A 5,993-nucleotide genomic window follows, 5' to 3' on the forward strand; every position below is an offset into this window, starting at 1 on the left:
CGGAGGCCCAGGGAGAGATTATATGGCTTGCCCAACAACGGCCTGCAGTTAGTAAGTGTCTTAGTTGGAATCTGAAGCATCAAGTTTGAGTGCAGAGCCCTTACCCACTAGGTCCTAAACCCCTAGTGCTCTTAGCATCTCAGCACTGTCTTCCCCAAAATTTGTATAAATATTTTAAGCTGAAGACATTTGAGATTCAATAGATGCAGAGAGTACTCGTCTTGAGGTTTCCTGTATCTGACTAAAACCAGCAACTTCTGGGGCGCCTGGGGGGCTCAGCTGGTTAAACATCTTACTTCTGCTCAGGTCATGGTCTTGGGGTCCTGGGATGGAGCCCCATGTGGAGGTCCCTGTGGAGCAGCCTGTTGGGCTCCCTGCGCAGAGTGCTTCGCCCTCTCCCTCTGCCCGCTCCCCTCCCTGTCCAAAAGAAATAATAACAGTTCCATTTATTACGTCCATACGCCGTAATGACTTATGTCCTAATAGTTTTATAGCTATTTGAAAATAATAATAAATATATAATATAAATTTTAAAAAATGTATTTATGGGAGGGGGAGTGAGAGAGAGAGCGAGCACGCACAAGCAGGGGAAGTGGCAGGCAGAGGGATAAGCAGGATCCCCACTGAGCAAGGGATCTGGCGGGACTAGAACCTAGAACTAGAACCTAGAACGTGGGATCATGACCTGAGCCAAAGGCAGATGCTTAACTGACTGAGCCACCCAGGCGTCCCCTGTATTTCATTCTTAAATAACCTATACCTAGTGATGGGAAATGTGTGCTGCTTGGGCACTATACAACTTCTCAAACTTTGGGATCAGATTTGGACACCATCATCCTCATTCCACATTAATTTTTCTCCTGTGTTAAAAAAAAGAAATTCAGGGGCGCCTGACTGGCTCAGTCTGTAGAATGTGCAACTCTTGATCTCAGGGTTGTGAGTTCAAGCCCCATGTTGGGCACAGAGTTTACTTAAAATTAAATTAATTTTTAAAAAAATTCAAGCAAGTGAATTTGAAGATCTAGTTGGCTTTATTAAATGATTCGTGAAATGTGCAGCACCCTGTCTAGCAAGTAGAGGGGTGCTCTGAGGAGTTGGACAAAATGGAAAGGTTTTGTAGGAAGGAGGTGGGACAAGAAAGTTACCAGCAAAAGGAAGGATTGCTTCAGGCAAGACCACCTTTCCTTAGGGGGAAAGGCAGTGGGCCTTTTTGTGCAGATTACTTTTTCCTTTGAGTGGGTGGGGGTGGAGAGGGCCCATGAGGCAGATGACCTCATTGGTGCTTATTAGAAAACTCCTGGGGTTCTGGTTGGCTGTTTTGGAGGAGCCTGTGACTCTTGGTCTCGGGTTATGAGTTTGAGCCCCAAGCTGGGTGTAGAGTTTACTTAAATAAAATTAAAATTTAAAAAAAAGAAAAGAAAAGAAAAGAAAGAAAGCTCCTGATTGATAAGTTGAAAATTTCTGGAGAAGGTTGGAACTGCAATTAGGTTAAGTCTTAAGCCCTGGTTTGGTAACTTGGCCTGGCCCAAGTAACACCATTTTCGGCCTGTTATTTCTTTTTATAACACATGGTGTTTGCTTTTATATCACAGAAAACACCAAAAACTCAGCTTCACAAAGATATGATGTGTGGGGACCCACTCAAAACCCCAAAATTTGTATAAATATTTTAAGCTGAAGACATTTGAGATTCAATAGATGCAGAGAGTACTCGTCTTGGGGTTTCCTGTATCTGACTAAAACCAGCAACTTCTGGGGCGCCTGGGGGACTCAGCTGGTTAAACATCTTACTTCTGCTCAGGTCATGGTCTTGGGGTCCTGGGATGGAGCCCCATGTGGAGGTCCCTGTGGAGCAGCCTGTTGGGCTCCCTGCGCAGAGTGCTTCGCCCTCTCCCTCTGCCCGCGCCTCAAATAAATAAATAAAATCTAAAAAAAAAAAAAAAAAAAGCAACTTCTGCAAAATGAAACTCTCATAGTCCTGCTCCCCGGGAGTTTCAAGGCCGTGAAAAAGGACACTTGTACCTGCATAAGTAATTACCACAGACTTTTTTTGTATCCTCTTTGTTTTTGTGAAAACCCATTTATCTTTCCTTTTTTTTTTTTTTTAAGTAATCTCTACACCCAACATGGGGCTTGAACCTACAACCCCGAGCCCATGAATCACATGCTCTACCAACCGAGCCAGCCAGGCACCCCTTCCTCTCCATTTGTCTTCCCTAAAGAAACCATTTGTTTTTCCTCCTCTCTTTTCCTCCACTAAGGTAGATATATAAACCCAAAACGCTAACCACCTCTCTGTTACTAATCACTGAGTACTCCCCCATGAATTCCCCCTGCACGCAAAAAATAAACGTTTGGTTTCTTTTCTCTTGCTAATCTGCCTTTTGTCAGTTAAATTCACAGACTCCCAAGTAGTGAACCTGAGAGGGTAGAGAAATGTTGTTTTTCCTCCCCAGGAGTATTGCCACAAGCAATCTAACCGGATTTAATGTTCAAACTGTGAACTCCCTGAAGTCAGTAGTTTTGCATGGCATCTGACAGATATTGCTGAGTTTCCCGTGGAAGTGTAAAATACCCGTGTCCCTGTGAATCTGCTCTTGCCTCTGCCTTGCCGCGCAGTTTGGGAACCATGGTCCCAGCCTAAATCCCTACCGAAGGGGATGTAACATCACCTCCAAGTCCGCTGGGACCAGGCTTGCTTTCCCGGTGGTCTCCACCTCCTCCGGACATGGCCTTCGGGGTCCTGACTGTACTCCTTGTGCCAGCATCACTAGCCTGGCACACACTAAGGACTCAGCTGGAAGAGGGGTCGCATGAGCTTGGGGAGCACAGGTGCAGAGCACACATGATTAACTCTGGAGGGACATCCCACCCTCCCCCACTCATGAGTTATCCCACAGTAAATACATCCACAATTTTGGATGTAAGTACCACTAATTTCTCCTGCTCTCCTGGCTCTTTTTTCTTAAACTTTATGCAGACCACACCCTATTTCCACACTTTCTTCTGTTGAGAACAATAGAGCTGGATTAGGTTACTGTTCATCGGACTGCACTGTATCATCAACATAGCAGTCTGTATCACATGAGTTCACCGGTCTGCTCTAAATCTCCAATGGCTCCCCAGCGCAGAGTCAAAGCCAAAGTCCCATAAGGGCTCAGGTGATCTGCCTTTGCCTTTCTTCCCTGACTTCACGTCTGGCTGCTCCTCCCAGCTTATTATCTAGCCAGTCCGGCCTCCTTGCTATTCCCAAACTCAGAGTGTTTACTCTTCACTTAGGAGCTCTTCCCTTGGCCTGGAAGGTTCTTCTGTCAGACATGTGGAAATAGTTAGGACCACCCAAATGAGAACAAGTAAACACTATTTATTCGGTTTGCTACAGCAAGGCAGTCAGCCACCACCTTGTACCTTCGGCAGAGACTCAAAGGCTACTAAAAGGCTATAGGGGATGTTGTGTGGCTCCCTGGACTGGTTGCTGCAGATTGAAGCCCAACCCCAGCCTCCGCAGGAGCCAATGATCTCTGCAGCAATTGGCTCAGAACCGTCAGGCTTGGTCAGCTTCTCTCTCTCTTTTTTTTTTTTTGTCGCCTCTTCCAACTCAGGACCAATCAGAGAAAACTAAATATGCCCCCAAATCAATCCCAAAGGATGTACCACTCCTAGGGAGCCCATCTCTAGCTTCCCCATGCCAGCTCCTTCCAATCAGAGCACACCTGAAGCCTTCCCTTTGTTCACTGTGAAGCTTTCCTACGCCTTAGCCTGTCCTGGAATCGCTGCCCTCCTATGCCTTAGCCTGTCCTGGAATCGCTGCCCAATGATGGCTGCTGACTCCCTGGCTCTAGCAAGCTCTGCGTAAGTAGCTCGTTCTCTTTGTTCCTATTTGGGTGTTCTTCATTTATATTTACAGAGTGTGTGCCTTCTGGAGATGGCTGGGGGATCTCACCTACTAAAAAATTGTTTGATGATTCTAAGCTGTGTGATTTCTTACTTTTTAAAGTCTTAATGGAGTTTGTGGGAGACGTCTAACTGTAGCCTCCAAAATTCGGCCCAAAGTTAGTATCGTGCTCAATAACAATGAAGAAACAAGTCCAGAGAAGTAAAGTTGTTCAGTTACCTGGCTGGTGGGCTGGGATGGAGCCCAGCTCTTGATCTAAGAGCCCTGGCACTTAAGTTCTGTCCCATCACTGGCTCATTCCCTCTGAGCCTCTATTTCCTTTTGGTAAAGCAATAATAATGATAGGTTGAACCAAATGAAATAGCATTTTCATACTTCAAAAAGGGTTCAATATTGGCAATTTCAAACAGTTCAACCTAATCCAAGTTCGTGAGGATTAAGTGAAATAAAATGTTAAATTGAAGGCAGTGTAACATTTCTGTTGATAACACAAAACTCCAGGAACAGCTTCCCAGGATTAAAATTCCTACTCCACCACTTTCTAGCTGTTTGATTTGGGAACAGTACCTGACCCATGTGTACCTTAGTCTTTACAGCTACAGAGATATATATGTAAGGTCAATAATCCCTTACCTGCAACTCTGAAATGGAAAAATCTCTGAAAATCGAAAGTTCTGTGGCAAGCTCATTTGGTAGCAAATTTTCACCTGAGTTTACATGAGGCTATTGATAGTCCATATTTATTCCGCTTACTGTGAATAAATAGGTTTTGCTGCAGAAATACTGATTGCAGGGTGTTGACCCACAATCTCTGGGGGTGTCACATATTGTACCCATGAAGGGAAGAGAGCACCTCTCAAATATATTTGAAACAATGCTGAGTTTTTTTTCTTGCCTAGCAAAGGAAAACTTGTGGCACAACACTGCCTCCCTCAACAAAGCAAAGAGCTGATCTTACGTAGATTTTTACTAAAGCACAGCTAGTGCTGATTGGGGCTGGTTTCCAGGATTCTAGATTCCAATTACTTATTCACAGTTTGGGATCAAGGCCAAAGAACTGTAAGTTTTCCTATTTCTTTTTTGAATTTGGAGAACGGGAACTTTAGTCACACCCTGTTCCCTTTCGAAATCTGAAAACCCCTGCATCCTGAGACACACCTGGTCGGAAAGGTTCATATGAAAACTGTGGCCCTGACGTACTTCGCTCAGTGACAGCTACTGAGCAGATTTAATTAATCTATGTAAAATTGGAAAGCTCTGTGTAGCTGGCAGATTTTATGAAAAACACGTAAAGTGCTTGCCACTTAGTATCCGTTTAGCACGTGTGTGAAGTGCCTACTAAGGGCAAGGCTCTGAGAATACAAGATGAACAAGGGGACTTTTTTTTTTTTTAAAGATTTTATTTATTTATTTATTTGGCAGAGATAGAGACAGCCAAGCGAGAGAGGGAACACAAGCAGGGGGAGCGGGAGAGGAAGAAGCAGGCTCATAGCAGAGGAGCCTGACGTGGGGCTCGATCCCATAACGCTGGGATCACGCCCTGAGCCGAAGGCAGATGCTTAACCGCTGTGCCACCCAGGCGCCCCTGAACAAGGGGACTTGATCCGCAGCTCAGTTAAGTCTGAATCCCCCCACCCCCGGAAGTGCTCTAACCACAGGATTTTTCTTGCAGGCGCGGGAAGGCGTTTCTCCGCAAGGGCCTCATTTCGCGGCCCTTGGGTCCGCCTCCTGCAACCGGGCCACTCATGCCCACGCGGTGCCTGATGTCCGTACCGCACGGGCCCCGCTCGCAGTCCCACCACAGCCAGCCTCCCTTCGAGAGGGCCGGCTTCCCGAGAGCGAGGTCCGCGGCCGCGCCCGGCTTCCAGCGCGGGCGTTCTAGCTCTGACCTGCCCGGATCAGCGCCACGGAGCGAGCGCGCCAGGCCCACTCACCGCCGCTCCGGCCGCCAGGGGCTAGAGCCCCGCGCGGCCTGGCGCCCCCTCCCCTCCTCACGTTGCCGGGCACCCCGAGGGGGCGGGGCCGGGCGCGCACCGCCCGCGACGCCGCCCGCGCACGCCCCGGCGCCTGCCGATTGGCCGCTGGGGCCAGTGTTCCT

The sequence above is a fragment of the Ailuropoda melanoleuca genome, chromosome 4, assembly GCF_002007445.2.
Source record: "Ailuropoda melanoleuca isolate Jingjing chromosome 4, ASM200744v2, whole genome shotgun sequence".
NCBI lineage: Eukaryota > Metazoa > Chordata > Mammalia > Carnivora > Ursidae > Ailuropoda > Ailuropoda melanoleuca.